Below are 18,975 nucleotides of genomic sequence, written 5' to 3'. Positions count from 1 at the left end.
TTAATAGCACAGAATTAACATTTGGGTTACGTGAAATCTCACTTTTTCCACGTGGGCATATAAAAAACAAAAATCATAAAATAATTTAAAGTTTTATGATTCCCTGGTAGAAAAAGAAAGGATAGACACGATTAAAAGCGTTTCTTTTTCTACAAAGGTTGCTGATAAATCAACTGCAGTCTTTTTTGTATGAAAACGATTTTTCTTGTAAATTTATCTTTTTTATTTAAAAGTTCATCTTTTTTTGGTGAAAATATTGCATTTTCTATCAAAAGTCAGTTTAAATTTTTTGGCGGGAAAATTGAATTCTTTCTTGAAAATTTGTCATTTTTATTTGAAAATTCACCTGTTTTAGTAGAAATTTCATTTTTCGTTGACCAAAATGCATATCTTTGTTCGAAAATTTAACAATTTTGTCAAAAAGTCATACTTACTGGTTGAAAATTCGTCTATTTAGCAGAAAATTTAGTTATTGCTTACAATTCTTATTTTTGTGTTTGGAGGTGAACTGGTGTCCACGTTGGATAAAAATTTAACTATTTAAAAAGATTTGTTTAAATTAATCTGGTTTAAAAGAAATTCTACCTTTCTTGAATAAAAATGTACATGTTCCGTTAAATATTCAACTCTTTTTGTAAAATTAATTTTCCGAAAAAGGAAACCAAAAAATCTGCGTGTAATCTATGCCATTGCCAACGTGTCAATGCAATTTTTGAACGAGTTTTTCTGGTTTGTAAATGAGGTTCGCACGCCCAAATTGGTAGAAGATGATGCAAACGCGTTGAACTTGTACAGTGAAAATTTTGGAGGGAATGGACAATCTTGTGAAAAGCCAAAACTATTAGGGTACCTTTATATGTAGACCTGTTTTGTATTAATCTTTTATTTAATTTAACATATCGAGTTCGTATCTAGATTATCAACCAATGAAATTTGCTAGATTTTAATTCTGTGGAAAATATCGATTCCACGATTAATTCATAATAGCTGTCCGGCAATGTAGCATGCGGCGCGAAAATGCAAATTTTACACTACAGTTACAAGCCCTAATAACCCAGTGGGCACAAACCTATGAAAAACCCAAGAACGTCCTTGGGAAGTTCCTAGGACATTCTATGTCAGATTAATCAACGTCTTTAAGACGTTGACCAAAGGACCCAAAGGATGACCAAAGGACGTCTTAAAGACATGGACGGTCTCGGGACATCTTTTGTATTGACATCAGACGTTTTAAAAGCATCTCTAGGATGTCCAAAAGAATTGTTATAAAAGACTTCTTAGGGATGTCCCAAAGACGTTCCCTAAGACATCCTTAAATAAATTGCCCACTGGAAATGTTTCAAAATATTATTATTAAATTTCTTTATAATTTCGTAAATTTGTATTCCTCTGTTTAAAACAAGATTTTAAGGAAAAGGAAGTCAATAGTAATATTAAAAAAATTATTTACGAATTTCTTTTTCTTATAATTTTAAAGCATTCTTATATTCAGAAAAAGTGAAGTATCGAGCACTTTTTGAAATAGGTAATATTTAAACTTAAGACCAATCTTTTACTACAAACATATTTTCAAGCATAGTTTAGAAATTATTATTTTAAATTTAAAGTTGAGTCAAACAGTAGCATAATGAGATCAATCGAAAACTGCATTTTATGGATGTGTTTATCTAGCGAAAAATTGTTTCTGTCACTGAGGTTAATAAGAAGGGGGGGAGGGTCAATCCAGTTTAGGGCGTCCACTTTTTTAAATTCAATAATTTCCACGTAATGAGGTACATTTCTTAAAATTCCTTTATCCGATGAAACGTAGGCGATATCGAATTCGCCGGTGCTGATTCAGGTGATTGCAATGCCATCCAGCAAATTCCGGGGAAGACCATCTGGTATTACTAGATCGTGATGATGAAAAAAAGTCAAAATATGAAAAAAAGGAGGGGGTTCCTGCGTTCGGGACGTCCTTCAAGGGGAGGGGTCTGGAAATCGGACAAAAGCGGACAAGCCGAAGGGGAGAGTCTAAACTTTCGGAAATTTTGCGGATGTCTTTTATAAACGGCCGTTTAAAGGGTTTTTGAACTCAATTGTTCTTTATTTAGGTAAAACAGAAAATAATTTTTTTGACATCCTCAGTCAGTTTGATTTTTCGAAGCGTTTACGCGTGAGGTTATATGCTTATATATTATGTTTATATGCGAGTAAAATAATAAAAAATATTTGATACAAAAAAAATTATTTGGTTGCAGAAAATAGAAAATTAAAGATCACGACATCACAGTTGTATGATAGAATTCTTTTTTGCTGAGAATCCGAAGGACAAAATTTTTTTCATTAAATGATTATAATTTCTGCAAATATCAATGTTGAAATATTTAAAAAATCATTACTGCGTTAAAATAGAAATTCAATTTAAACTACAATTTTATCACAAAATAGTTTTTAAGTATTATATCAAAAAATAATAGTTTGAAAAAATGCATTATTTTACTTTTAAAAAATCCGCCACGCGCCCGGTCTTTGCATTCCCTTCACATATGTGCACAGACCCTTTTAAATTAAAGATCACAGCATCGACAGCATTAATCTGGTGATTGTGAAAAAAATCGCACTCTTTAAAGAAAAATTTATTAAATATTTTATTTCAACCCGTGCCGTTTTTTCATACAATGAATTTGATAATTTCTAATTTTATTTTTACAATTTAAACGTTACACATACGTTATACACAGCAGCGTCACTGTCTTTTATCTGCTAAATTGTATCCCTAACTTCAGTGACCCAGACTTTCTTCATTGGATTTTCTACCGCATCGTGTTCTACATCGCAGTTACGGTTTTTATTATTATTATTATTATTATTACACCATTAAGCGATTTCCCTTTCGGGGTAGGCGTGACTCACTCGGTAGGGGAAAGGAGTAGTGTGTGGAAGAGATAGAGATATTTCAGATTGATCCAGAATTCTCGTGCTATTTAAGTAAATAACACGTTCGTTCCGCAACACTGCTCCGACCCAGGTTTCTGATCAATCTCTCTAGCAATCACCCCAAGCGAAGAACCTCACGAAGTCGTTATTTAAGGTTCCTCACTTGGGTCCATTAGTAGCCAAGGTCTTTTGTTTCAGGCGTCATTCACTCTACTGACACTCTTTTTATTAACTATTTGCCGCCATACTTCCCTGTCCTGGCATACTTCTCTAGCTTCCTCATCTATCTACCCGTCCCTAGTAAATAAGCTACCAATGTACACGAGCCTATCAACTTGTTCAATTCTCTCATCATTTAATAAAATATTGCATAGTGTTTTCTCACTCTTTCCTTCGAACACCATAGTTTTTGTTTTATTTGCGTTAATTTTGAGGCCCATGCTCTTAATGCTTGCATCTAGTTTATTAAACATTCTTTGTAGGTCTTCGATAGACTCTGCCATAACAACCTTATCATCTGCGAACGCTAACCCACGTACCCTTATTGTTTCGATATCCACACCCTCTTCGTCGAAGAGAGCCATTCTTAAACACTTGTCCATAAATAATATAACTAACCATAAAGACATAACGCATCCTTGTCTAACTCCTTGAATAATATCGAAGCAGTCACTCAGTTTCCCATTCACTCTTACACTCGCTTTGCTACCTGTATGTATGGTCTTTATAGATTGTAGGATCCATCCATTGACTCCATAATCTTGACTTCCCAAAGTTTACCATTTCCCCCCTACTATTTCTCATGCTGACAATTTCTATACTTTTGTTTCCTTTCGTTTTTTTATAAAGTAATTTCCTGCTTCCTTCAAATTCGCTTTGTATTTTTATCTCTTCTTCTGCTCTAATTGTATCTTTACTTTCTTTAACTAATCGTTTAAGTATCCTGTTTTCGCGCCTATGCTAAGACCTGCGATGTTCAAAGTTCTCTTGTACGCTTCTCTTTTTGCTTTTTAGGCAGCCTGAATTTCATCATTCCACCACGCATCACCAGAAATTCTTCCTACAACTGAGGTACCACACACTTCGATCGTACATCTAACAAGGATATCCCGTAACATTGTCCAGGCGCCCTCTATATCTTTGTTTTTTATACGGTCCTCCCATGTTGCCCTATCGATGCTTTCGATTATCTTATTTTGGAAATCTATTCGCACATCCGGTTTCTGTAGGTTTTCAATTTTGATTCGCGTTTGTTTTGCTTTCTTGGTTCTCTTTTTTCTCCATCCCCGACCTAAGTTAATTTTTGAGATCAGAACGTAATGATCAGTATTGCATTCAGGACTCCTCATGACTCTTATATTTTTGACTAAATCCCTTAGTCTTTCATCCGCAACAACAAAGTCAATTATACTGCGGCTATTTCCTTTAGACCAGGTGTACATGTGGATAATTTTATGCCTAAACCAAGTATTTGTAATAAACAGACCCCTTTCTAAGCATATACCAACTAGTTTATCTCCGTTATAGTTTGTTCTTGGATCCCCAAAATTACCTAATACTCTTTCTGTATCCCGATTTTGGATGCCCACCCAACCGTTCATGTCTCCTAGTAGAATTATTCTTTCCCGATGTTCGCAAATACTTATTGTGTCATTTAAAGTGTCCCAGAAGGCGTCTTTTACTTCTCTAGGATCACTGTCAACCGGCGCGTAGCATGCTATGATAAATAGTCTTCTGATTCCTACTTTCATTCTAGCCCACAGCAGTCTGGGAGACACGATACCATGGTCTCCGAGATGCTGCTTTGCTCTTTCATTCAAAATCAGACCTACTCCTTGGTTACCATGTGGTTCACAGTCTACTCCTGACCATATTTTAAAACCGCCTTTCAACACGTCGTTTTTTATGTCTTTAGTTTCGCATCCCTTTTTCTTTGTTTGCGGCACACATAAAACATCTAGTTTCTTCACGTCCTTAGTTTCACGCAATTCGTTTACTTTGAGATCATTTACTCCCCTAGCATTCCAAACACCCAGTCTCCATTCGTCGCCTGAAACATGAACTTTAGATTTTCCATGTGCATGCCTTTTGTCATTAAAAGTTCCAGTCCTTTCCGAGGCTATTCTGTAGTTTGTATTATTCACTGTTTAGATTATACGCCCAACTAACACCTTTATGCTATAAGTTTATTTTCTGAGTCAAAATCATGTCAAAGTTAAGTATCAAATCGTCATATGGTGGAGATTGTAGTTCTAACGTCAGCCCCACCAAAAAGTTCAGTTAATAAGAGAGGGTTGGAAGAGGGGAGAGGTAGAACTGGAACCGAGAGTCTTTTTTTGTGTATTTATTTTAGGCCTATATCTTTGAATTTGCATTAAAAGGCGAGTTAACCCCTCCCCCCAGGTTCAAAATCTTGGCGTTATTTTTAATTTGTAGGTTTAAATTTCTTTTTTTCTTTTTTTTATGGTAAAATTATATTGAATTGCTATGAATTACTTATCTTTATGTACGTTTCCGGATTTCCTAGTAACTGCCTATCGAAGCACAATTTTAAGAAAGTGCATTCATACCAAATTTAAAATTTTCTATTTGGCTTTTTCCCCAACTGAGTATATAAGGAACCGCTCTCTTTTAGAGTTGCCACGAAACTGTTAGAGAAAACACAAGATAATGCAAGGGTCGACTTACAACTACGTCATATCCGAGAGTCGTTAAAATCATCTTGTTTATGGTTCACCGAAATCACATAAATACACACTTCGAGAGTCTATTTACATCAATCATCCAACGAAACTTTACATAATGATGTGGGAGATTAGTTTAAAGCGAGAGTCATAGAGGACTGAGGGTTGATGTTTTATGCTGAGAAGGTTACTAACTTTCAGCAGCGTTCCGTTGAATGGGAATTCATATCGTTTCATGTTCACATTTCCTGTCCTTCTTTAGGGAGCATACCAAAAACTTATATAAAAGATTTGTCATAAGCACGAACCGCAACATTTCGCTGGGAGCGGGTGCTAACCTGAAAAACTGCACCCGATTTCAGCGAAACGCGGTAAAAATTCAGCCATAACCACGTCTCACGATCGTGAGATCGTTGGTTACAGTCTGTGACGGAATCAAACCGACGATCAGGCAAACGTTTCGTGCACCCTGAGAACACGGAGCGACCCAAGGACGACCGCCTCATATGCACACACACATGTATAAATAATGTTTCTATATTGAAAATTAAGAGTTAAAAATTTGGTTTTGAATAAAAAGTTTCGAATTTTTAATTTTATAATAATCTTACTTTATTGGAAACGCAACATTTATTAAATAAATAATATATAAATAAAGAGTGTGCTGAGCAAACTAATAATACTTAAAACGTTAAATCGAACCCAGCATTAAAAGATTTCTACAGACAAAATATAATACCTAACCTTATAACTGAAAAGAATAAACTTCCAACAAAAATTAAATGAATAACATGGTTTTAGTTGAATAAATTCTTAATTTAAAAAGGTTATTTTTCAAACCAAAAATTAAAACTGTTAACAGAATACAAAAATTTTTAATTAAACAGTTGAATTTAAAACTAAAAAAGACCAATTTTAATAAAAATATTTCTAGTCAGAAGATTTAAGGTATAAAAAAAAAACAATTTTCTAGCGAACTATTTCAATTTTAATTTAAAAAATTGTAAATTCTTAAATAAAATATTATAGCTTTAACTAATATATTGAATTTTAAAGAAAACAGTTCCATTTTTAATAAAAAAAATCTATTACGAACAAACAAGATAAATTTTCTTCCAAAAAATACTACTTTAAAAAAATATTTCCACCACGCAATTGAATCTTTAAAAAAAAATTTTTTAACCAAATAAGAGGATACATTTCAAACAAAAAATGGAGTGGTTAAATGTAGAGTTAAAAATAAATTTTTAACGGAAAAAAATGTGAAGGAAAAAAATATATTAAATTTCCTACCAAAAGTAAAAAGTTTAACCAGAAATTATGAATTTTCATTAAACCAGTTCGGTTTTTATTCCTCTAGAATCAAACCGAAGGGCCTATGACAAAGCCACCGAACGCGTCCTCGGGCACCCGGATGAGGTGTCTATAACGGCGACTTTGGAATACCGGGCGACATCTGAGAGTACACATATGGCAGGAATTTTACCGCCAAGTTTCGAAAGTTCGTGCGAGAACTCCGGACCCGTTATCTCACACACTTAACAAGTCAAAGCTGCTGAACATCAGGCAGCATATTGTTGAGAGAATACGAAAACTATCTAACGCTAAGAGAAGTTTAGAGCGGAGGGAGAGGTCGGTCAAAGAATAAAAATCAATAGTGTCTTTCTGACGCATCTCGACTCTTCCAAGACCCTCCTGTTACTGTCGGCCACCCGCCCAAACCAGAGGAGATCGAAGTATTTTTGAGAGAATTCTACGAAGTGCAGCATAGACTGGATGAAGAATCAGAAAACAAAAAAGGGCCAATTCCGGAGTGTTTGGTGGAAGGGCGCACAATACACCTGCCGAAAGTAGGCAACTTAGCAGACCCGAAGAATTACAAGCCAATCACTCGTCTGAGCACACTGTATAAGAATTCACAGCTATCCTAAATGATAGGATTGTTCGGGCAATTGATCCTGTTTGGCAAGAAATGTATGAACAACGAGGCTCAAAGAGTGGCGTTGCAGAATGCCAGGAGAACCTGAAAATCGATAGATGTGTCTGCAAAGATGCAACATCCTACTAACGTCACCTATCGATGGCCTGGATTGATTACCGGAAAGCTTTAGATTTGACCTCCCAGAGACTTATCGTCTGTCTTTTGGAAAGCTTAAAGGTTCATCCGCAAATCTTAACGTGCATAGAGAGATTGATAGCGCTTTGGGAAATTAGATTTACTATCTCATCAGTAAAAAAATCGTGTGAGAACTAACAAGGTCTCCTTTCAGAGAGGTGTCTTTCAGTGCTGCACCACGATCACACTCCTCTTTTGCCTCACATTATTTCGACTGTCTCTAGCACTTCGCCAAGTACAAGGTCACTCATGTATTTTACATGGACGATCTTAAAATCCATGCTAAAAACAAATAGCAACTACATCTAACGCTAGGGATTGTCAAACGATATACTAACAAAATAGAAATAGAATTTGGGTTAGAGTAATGCCGATAGAACCGCCAGACTCTGAAATAGATACAAGCAACTCATCTGGCAGATTTGGTCTTCCGAACTGCCGGCGAGGAACAAAGTATCTACATTCAACATGCTTGTGGTCCCAGTAATACTCTATTCATTTGGAGTGGTTCCATGCACGAAGAAAAAGCACAGATCCCTTGATATCGGGACACGAAAGATTATGCAAATGAAGAAAAGCATGCATCTCAAGTCTTCTGTTTTGCGACTCTACATCTCACGCTCTTTGATCAAAGGATTTACGGGATCTTCCACCGAAATGTGGAGGATCAGTCAATGTTGTTTGAGCTAACTTTGCTTTACTTAAATTACCCGGACTGAAGTCTGGCACGAAGGGTTTTATTTTCTCATGCCAAGACGGTGTTATTTCCACCTTAACATACCATCGCGACATTTGAGCCAACACATTCCCAATGATGGCTGCAGGACGTGCCATGCACACCCCGAGCATTTAGCTCACATACTATCTAGTTGTCCAACTTATGTGGGAACGACCTACATCCAAAGCCACACTGGGGCACTAAGATTGCTCTATTACCATATTTGTCACTCTTACGGCATTAACCTTATTATCACTCCTCTAAATGTTCCTAGGGAAATTGAATAAATTATCGAGAATGAGACGTGACGCATCTACTAAAACCTTATATTATCGACAATTATTTCTGTTGCACACTCAAGGCCTGACATAGTTCATCTTGACTTCGAGAAGCAAACCATGTTCGTTAGAAAGCGGTTTTAAAATTTCAATCTGCATCTAGTCGGTCATCAATTGAAAATTCGTGACGTTCTGGGTCGAACTGATCTACCTACTTTATTGTTCGCCATACGTACCGAACCCATAGGCTTCATTGCAAACAATTCTGTGACTGGGCGATGGTCATCTAATAGAACGTCATTGGCTTCTTCTGTATCAATTGGGCTAACTTCGTTCGTGAATATGTTTATTCTTGCTCGATTATTCTCCTCAGAATAAGGTTTAGCTTGATATAGTCCAGTAAAAACAGTTTTTCTATTGTGTTCTAGTCTATTCCCTAATGCAAAGGCGTCACCATTGACTCCTGATAACACACATTTTCCTAGGGGCGGTATGGCATATTTTATTCCTCTATCATTTTTCAAATAAATTCCTGATTTGGGAAGGAAGGTGTATAATACAATTGAAAGTTCTCGGCTCGAACCTTCTCTAGGATAAAATCGACAAAATTTAAGTTTTTCAATTTTCACTCTGAATAATGTATCATAGGGGGACCGGCTGGGAGAAGTGAAAATGACAGGATAAGCTAGCTAAGTAGGAACTTCAACAGTATCCCTAAAAAAATTTGTTTTTATTGGATAATCCATTGATACTCGAGTGTCCTTTTCCTCTTGTTCCCCTATTTCGCTAACTTTGTGAGAGAACACGTTTATTTTTGCTCGTTGTCCTTTTGGACGAGGGGGCATATATCATGCACATAAAACCGTATTTTTACTCTTTTGTTTTTCGATCATGGCCAAGGCGTCACCATTGACTCCTGAAATTAAAAAATATATTTCGGTTAGCGCATTGTCGATACGATTATTTTTATTTTTTAAATAAATTCCTGAATCCACGAAAAACTCGTATAATTGAATTACAAGCTCTCGAGTCGGATTATTTTTGGGAAAAAATCGTTCATATTGAAGTTCTTCAATTGTCATTCCAAAAAGTATAGAATATGGGGGTTTGCTAGAATAAGACGTGGGCCTGACATGAAGAGTTCGCTGCGCCGGACCAGGAGATGTTACATGAGCAGAAAACTTGGCATTAGTAGAAAACGTGTCATGAGAAGAAGAGGTGGAATGATCAGAAGACGTGGCAGGAACAAAAGGCATATCAGAACCATGATATATAACAGGAGCAAAAGGCGTATTAGGAGCATGATACATGGCAGCAGGAGGTTGGATGCCATGAGCAGCATACATGGCAGAAGAATACTCCATTTCTGGAACAAAAAACAGAAGATTATATATTTTAAATGTATACAATCATGCCGTAAATAGAGAAAAAATATGTGTAAATCTAACGCTATTTCGGGGTGCCATTTCCCTGTAACAAATATTAGTCTTGGTATTGTGAATGGTACCGTTACATAAGGTATTGTCTTTATCGGACTTTTGGTACGAAACGTCACCCAGAGTTTTTTCTGTAAATTGGGATTGGGCGGTGAACTATGGGCCATTTTCAAGAATATCTGTTTTTAAATTGGTCAAATTTCGATAGAAATAGCCTAGAGGGTCAATTTGTTTCGAATTAAAGATTCTGGTTACAAATCCGGCCTTCAACTAAACGGACAACTTAATGATTAGGAGTAGTCTAAGGTTTCTAAAGTCGCTAATTTTAAATCCGACCTAAAAATTCGAAAATGACGAATCCGATAGGACATATCAAAATTCAGAAATACTGGTTTTAATAAACATTATTACATGGGTGTTTTTAGGTTGGCTTATTCTAAATCCGACAACGTACACGTGAAACAATTCTTCGCTAATTTGCTTTTGTTCTGACAACTATAATCCATAATATTAGATTATTTATTTTGAAATCTGAAATTTTATCCTATGATTTTAAATCGGTGAAACGAAAACTCCTAAATATATATTTTTAAAAAAGTTTAAATTATGTAAAAACATTTTGAAGGAATTGCAACATTTAAAAGTATACAAAAATGTTCCAAGGAATTTCCAATTGATTACGGTAATATAATATGAGATTTTGAAACTTTTTTTATATTTTAGGATATTTTAATAGATCCCAAGGAATTTTTAATTGATTACAGTAATTTAATATGAGATTTTAAAGGATTTGAAATATCTCAGGGTACTTTTAAAATTTGAAGGAATTTTCAAAAGCTTTAAAAAATTTCAAGAGATTTCTACAGATTGTAAAAGATTTTATATATTTGAGGATGCTTAAAAGATGTCAAGAAATTTTTATCTTATTTTTATAATTTAAAGGAATTTCAAAGAATTTTAAAGAAATATTTTGAAAATTAAAAAAAAGGTCAAACTATGTTAAAATATTTTGAAGGTATTGCAATATTTAAGAGTATTTTTAAACGTCCCAAGGAATTTTCAATTGATTTCAATAATGTATTATAAGATTGTAAAAGATTTGAAATGTTTTAGGATAATTTTAAATTTTTAAGGAATTTTCAATAGTTTTCAAAAGATTATAAAGGATTTTAAATATTTAAGGATGTTTAAAAAGATGCCAATGCATTTTTAATTCATTTTTATAATTTAAAGGAATTTTAAAAAGTTTTAACAGTTATACCAGGCGCGTTTTAAAAAACTCCAAAGTGCTTTACAAATTTTAAAAAGATATCAAGGTGTTTTAAAAAAGTTGGAAGGTTTCAAAATATTTGAGAATATTTTAAAAGGTTCCACGGAATTTTCAATTGATTACAGTAATTCAATCTGAAATTATTGATTTCAATAATTTTGTGTGAGATTATTAAGGATTTGAAATATTTTAGGGTATCTTTAAAATTGCAAGGAATTTTCAAGAGTTTTGGAAAATTTTAGAAGATTTTAAATATTTTAGGATGTTTTAAAATATTCTAAGGATTTAATTAATGAAAATCAATTTTTTGTCGAAAATTTAACTATGATTAAACATTAGTTTTTGTATAGAAAATTAGACTTGGTGGAGAATAAATTTCTTTTGTGCAAATCCATGTATTTGATTAAAAATGTCTTTTTTTAGTCTAAAATTCAGCCTTTTGCATAAAAATTTAACCTTTTGTTAACAAATTTAAATATATTGTTGAAAAAACTTGAAACATTTTTGTTAAATTTATGTATTTTATTCCACATTTTTTAAAGCAGAAAACTAATTGTTTTAGTTGAAAGTTGAACTATTTCTATTAAAAGATAGTCAACTAGACATTAATATTAATATAATATTTTATAATTACAATATTAACATCAATAATATATGTATTAATAATAATATCCATATTATATAAACCTGAAAAATATAACCTCAAAATCGACTCATGCATTAAATTAAGAATAACGCGAAACATTACGACATACTCATACTCTGATCCTGTTTTGCGGACTTGTTTAATGGCTCTGTAGGTCTTTCCCCGCTATACGTCGCTGAGGGGCTAAAGTTTGATCTGCCGCAAAAACACCGAAACGATATGGACATAGGATATCGTAAAGTTGTCGTAAAAAGTCGTAGCGATGTCGTAAAGATGTCGCCAAATTTTGTGCCCACGGGGAATAGATCTGTATGTGAATAGGAGAAACATACACAGCTTATATTATTATACTCAAACTGTTTTTTTCCTTTTACTCGTAATACCAGTCCCAACTTCGAAACCCTGGCGAGATTGAAGCGCCCGGCGGAACAAAACATAAGTAATTAAAACGAAACGTCACAAAGGTCATTGAAAGAACATGCAAAACCCATGATGAAGAAGTTTTTAATACTGAGACTAATTTAACATATGACCGAAAGGCACGTTTCAAAACGCGATTATCAAAACACGGACTTTCAAAAACATCATACGTTTGAGACAACCTGTCCGTGAGCCTAAAGAATATGTGTGGAAAATTTGTGGCGATTGTTCTAAAACTGCAACTGTCCCCCCTTCCCCCTCATCATAAGATCTCCTATGCCCTTTTAATACTCTCACAACATGTTCCGGAATAAATGTGAGGAATTTAATGCCGATTGTAAAAAAACTGTGGCTTTTCATAGGCATCATACGTTTAGGCCGAGCCACAAATTTGAATATAATATAGTATAAGATGATACTGAAATCTTCAAATTAATCTCTCAAGGGCATGTGATACTTAGGAAATTGTCGATTTTACCGTTATGATATTTTATAGCGTCTCCGAATTCAGTTTTTAAAAATTGTTTTTTTGTGAGAAAAAAGCCAGGGGAACTGTACCGGATTGACCACACGACGAAGTATCACATGCCCTTAAACCAAAACCTACATTATTTTTAATTTCGCAGAAAACATTATACAGGAAACTTATTTTGAAACAAAAAAGATACATATTTCTAAACAAGAAGATGAATTTTCAACACAGAAGACTTGAAACGAACTTCCAACAAACAAGTTTGCTTGCATTTTTTAATAAAAAAGATCAATTTGTAACCAAAAATGGTGTATTTTAATAAGAATAATGAAAAAGGTTGAAAAAGAAACAGGAAGAATCTCTTGAGAAGAACCTGGAGCAGATTTGAACAAAACAAAATGTGGAAAATCTTAATATTTCGAATATAAGAATCTTTTTGAAGAATATTAACAGGTTTTAAGAGATTGGCACATTTTAGTCTGATTCGTGGTAAAAATTCAAACAATCTGCGTTTGCTAAGTATTAAAAAATATTATTACATTCTTCGAGAATTCCTAGAATACTTTTCTCATTGGCGTATGTTCAAGTGTCGCGACCACACAGGATAGTGGGTGCGAATACATAACTATATATTGCAATTCTAGGGCTTCCAGTTATTTCAAAGGATTCATTGCATTTATCAATATTTTAAAGATTTTAAGCTATTGCAACCCCTTTACTGCAAGTGACACATATACCGGCAAGCAAACTAGTGCCACTTTTGGAACATGACACTCATGTGGGAATTTCAAAGAAAAGTGATTTTACGTGATCCGATCTAATTGCGCTTGAGTGTGTGTCCTCGAGCGCAAAGCTTCAAAACCAACAGTCGGTTACCCTAGACTTGCTCAAAATTGCTAGTGATGAGAATATGCCTAGTGTCACACACTAGTTTTTATAACACCAGTCGATCATAAATCCAATCATCGAATCATTCCAATGCTATTCATTCCAATCCACTCCAATCCAATTCAATTTAATAAAATTATTTCAATACAATTCAAGCCGTTCCATTCCAAGCCAAACTAATGTAGTTCATTCCAATTTAACCCACTTCGATCCAATCCAATTCCTAGCAATTCCATCTAATCCGTTATCGAAGAATTCCTTGGGCAACTGTGACAGCCATGTGCGCGCGAACTCCTCTACCTCGTCGTCGATGTTGAATCTTTGACCTCCGAGGGCTTCTTGCAGTGGTCCAAATATGTGGTAGTCGCAGGGTGATAAATCTGAACTGTAAGGGGGGGCGTTGTTTCAGTACCTTTCACCCCAATTGCGATATTGTATCGAGCGTGAGACGCGCGGTATGAGGGCGTGCGTTATCCTGAAGAAGAATCGCACTTCGTGCTGAAATGCTCCTCCGTTTCGAGCGATAAGCGGGTTTCACGTGTGTTTTCAGAAGGTTAGAGGATTATGCAGCATTGATGGTACGTTGGGTGTGCAGGATATCGACGTACAGCACGCCCCGCCGGTCCAGGACACATTATACATAACCTTACCCGCGGACCTGTTTGTCTTCGCTTTGACTAGCGCCCCTTCCTCCTTCTTTCTCCAGTCTTTAGACGACACCTTGCTTTCGGAAGTGTAAAAGTGTACCCATGTCTCGTCTGTAGTGAAGATTCGCGTTGAAAAATCGTCCCCCTCGGCCTCGTATCGCGTCGGCAAGCGGCGACAAACTTTCAACCGCGTGAATTTTTGCTCGAAGTTCAACAGTTTGGGAACCCATCGCGCCATTACTTTGTGATATTGAAGGTGTTCGTGCATGATAGACTCTACACTATTAATACTAATGCCGAGTTCAACCCAAATGTCTCGTACATTCATCCTACGGTCCTCCAAAATCATTTCTTCTACGCGGCGAATGTTGTCTGGTGTGATGCTGGTTCGCGGTCGACGATCATGCGGCTCATTCTCGACGGTTTCGCGGCCATCCATAAATGCTTTGGCCCATTTAAACACGGCAGCCCTACTCAGGCACTCACGAACGAACTGATTTCACAAAAGCTGAAAAATTTCTGTATTTTTAACGCCTTCCCGCACTTAAAAACGAATGACAATACGTTGCGCAACGGTGGTCGGCACTTGACGTTCACTCATGGTCGTAGCACGCTCGTGAAACATGCTCTCTTGACTACAACTATACCACACTGTTCGAAAGGGACCCAGCTATCACATACTCAAGCCACGACCTTCAAAACATACATGCGTGCCATCTACAGCGTTTGTCTCGATCGTATTTGAACCACCCTCGTATTTCTAATCCACTCCAGTCGACTCCAATTTATCTTAAACCACGCAAGTCCAATCCAATCAAATTTAGTCCAATACGTTGCAATCCATTCCAACCAATTGTAATCCAGTTCATTCTAATCTAATACAGTGCATTCCAAACCACTTAATATCCGATCGAATCCAATTGAGTCTAACCCAATCGAATCCAATCCAGTTCACTTCAATTTAATCGATTTCATTCTAATCCAGTACACACCAATCTGATGCATTCTAATCCAGTACACTTATCTATACTCCATTTCAATATACTCTAATTCATTACAATACAATTCACTCCAATCCACTCTTATGTAATGTAATTCAATACAATTTATTCGTACCCATTCCATTCCAATCCAATTCATTGCACTTCAATTCATTGCAATACGCGTCATTAAAATTCACTCCAATTGATTACAACCTACTTTACTCCACTCCATTCCCATCAGAATTAATACAATGAATTCCAATCAAATTCATTCTAGTTCACAACTGCACTCTAATCCAATCCAATCAGTTTCAATTCAATTCAAGTCAATCCAATGCATTCCAATCCATGCCAATCCAAGTATATATAATCCACTCTAATCCATTAAAATTCAGTCCAATCCATTCTAATTCAATTTATTCCAACCCGCTTTAATCGATTCTAATATATGGCAGTTCAATCCAATATAATCTACTTTATTCCACTTCCATACAATACATTCTAATTTAATTCAGTTAAATAAAATTCTCAAGGCGAAGGACGAGTTACGCATTTTTTATCACAACAATTAGCTTAAACATACGTCTACATTTCAAAATTAAAGGCACTACACTCATCGTACCATTAAATTCAGATATGGTGGCTGTGCGACAAGATAGTTATTTGTAACACTCAGGGGCTGAGTGTCACAAACTATTTTTTACTACTTCAGTCCAATCGAATCCAACTCATTCCAATGCACTTCAATTCCCCCTAATTCAACATAATCTAATTAACACCAATCCACTTAAATCGATTTTAATACAGTCCAATTCATTTCAATCTAATCTCATTCATTCCAATATAATGCATTCCAATCTAATGCACTCTAATCCAATGCACACCAGTTAAATTCATTTTGATTTAATTTAGTCCAATTCAGTACAATTGAATCCAATCTTTTCCAATCGAATCCAGTTCAATTTAATCCACTTCATTCGAATTCAATTTATTTTTACACAATCCAATCCAACTCAATTCAATTCTCGAGATGAATAATGTGTCACATACCATTTTGCATCAAACCAGTTAGCGCAGATATATAGTAGGTGTCCATTAGCCAACATCTATCATCTGCACATGCAGCTTGTGCGGTTGGTCCAAAATTTTAATTTTTGGAATTTCTATGTTGATTTTATAACGAATAAAACAAAAACTACCTGTCCTGTAAAAAATTGGTCCATAACATATTTCCAGGTCTTCTTTGTTGCATAATTTTTGAGTATACTAAAGGCCAATCTAATGGATTAATTTCTACATTCTCATCAATGATATATAATGTCTTATACTTGGAAATTTTCCAAGTCGAATTTCTTTTTGCACATTGGCTTATGGTCCAAAATAAATAAGGTATTTCAAGTTCTGACGTCAACTGGCAAGATGTCTGCACGCTGCGTGTCAGTCAATAATACTTTATTACGAATGACGAAACTTTATTTATTTGTATTAAATTTCATACAAATATATTTTGAATTTCAGATGTGTTTGATTTTTCAAATTTAGCGGTATCTTAAATTTAATATACGTATATGAAAAAACTTCTAATACATGTGTAATAAACTTAATAGTTAATACAGGGATTTCTAACATTGCGGGTAAACTGGAAGACCCATCTGTGTTCCTCCGGCAGTTGGAGGGATTTAACCTATTTCATAAAATCGTCCTAGGGCACAGTGGGAAAAAAATTACTTTTTTGGTTCAAAACAACGTACAGCCCACAAATTTTGACTTGGTAATTAATCGAAATATTTAATTAGGTTTTCAATTTTTTATAAATAAACAAATATGACTAAAAAATGACCATTTTATGAATTTGGCGTTCCCGGTGCTCGTCAATAACAGGAAAATGATTGAAATCGCTTAAGTTACATAAGGTGATATTAGTTTAAGATGCTCCTAAATTAGACAATAAACAAACGAAAATTTATAAACAAATTATTTGTTGAAATTTTTTTTTACGATTTACCATAATTATAAGTTTTTTCAAGTTATATTGCAAGAAATTTGAATGGAAAAAATATGATACTAAAAAAATGTTCTCTCAACATTATAATTGTATCTATTATAAACAAATTTGATAAACAAATACAGTATTCAGGCATTTTTAATAGAAACATTCTTTTTTTTTTGAATGTCAATTTATTTAAATTGGGAACTTAATGAAAATTTTAGCAAAACTCATAATTTGTTGATTAATCTTGTGATTTTTTCAAACGAATTTAATTTAAAAAATGCATTACTCGAGCATCTGTCGAGGGAAAAATGATTTTTTTCGATGTCAGTCTTTTTAATTGGGAACTTAATGAAAATTTAATCACCAATCACGCTTAGTTGATAAATTTTATGATGTTTTAAAGAAATTTAATAAACATATGCATGATTTGGGTATTTGTCGACGAAAAAATTATTTTTTTTCTAATCTCAGTCCTTTCAGTTTGAGTTTCTCATTGCTTTCGTTCATTTAACAAGGCTGCAGCTTCAGGATCAAGTAGAATGACATTTTTCTTCCACTTTTGTCTATGGCATACTATTTTTGGGTCAGTAGAGATCAACATTTTGCAAGCAAGATATGTGTTAGTATACTCTCTGTTACATGATCAAGTGTTAACTACTCGGATATGTTTAAAGATTTTATTAGTCGCTTCTTGAGCTTCCTCTGTTAATTCTTCAATGGGCAGAAAAAATTATTCCATATTTCTGGCACCGTGAGTGCAAGTGGTTCATTTGTGATCGTTTTGTACCACAAATGTAGCATGTGTCAGCTGAAGTACTTTTGGAAAGATGTTGACAAACGTTTCCAACAAGTGTTGTGATTTTCTTTTTCATGAAATCTACTTTTGATATCGTATGTTCCTTTGTCTCTGGTGCTAGCTTATACATAAGTAGCCCACACAGCCTAGTGGACCCAGGACTTTTATTTTTTTAAATTAATGTCCGTTCTGCGCATTCTGAACAGTATTTACAATCGCGTTTGATAAAGGTTGGATACCTGCGCAATGGTGCCATTGACATCATGAATATGCCTGCATCAGATTTTTCTTCTTCACTAAATTTCTTATTATACCGACCCTGCTCAGATACGCCATCACAGCCATATTTGTGGAGATATTTTATTGCAGCGTTATTTTGTTTTGCCAAATCAAGCGGCTAAATATTTGCGGTTTCTAACATGCGCTTCAGTGTGTGTTCAAATCATTTTTGTAAATCAACTTTAACACCAGACTCCGTTATTTTCATGCTACCTTCTGCAGAAAGACATTTTTTCTTGGCGTCTTCAAGTTTCACATAGAGAGGAAAAATGATTGCATTTTTTAACCTTGCTTGAATCCGGATAATCTAGTATTGGTGCTTTGTAAGTTTTATATTTTCAGCTGAAGCGATAGTGATGACGCTGCGGACCATTATTTACGCAAATGTTTACCTTATTGTGTTTACGATCGCTCCTTGAGTTTTTGAACA

This window comes from Belonocnema kinseyi, chromosome 1, assembly GCF_010883055.1.
Source record: "Belonocnema kinseyi isolate 2016_QV_RU_SX_M_011 chromosome 1, B_treatae_v1, whole genome shotgun sequence".
NCBI lineage: Eukaryota > Metazoa > Arthropoda > Insecta > Hymenoptera > Cynipidae > Belonocnema > Belonocnema kinseyi.
This window is presented reverse-complemented; position numbering follows the sequence as displayed.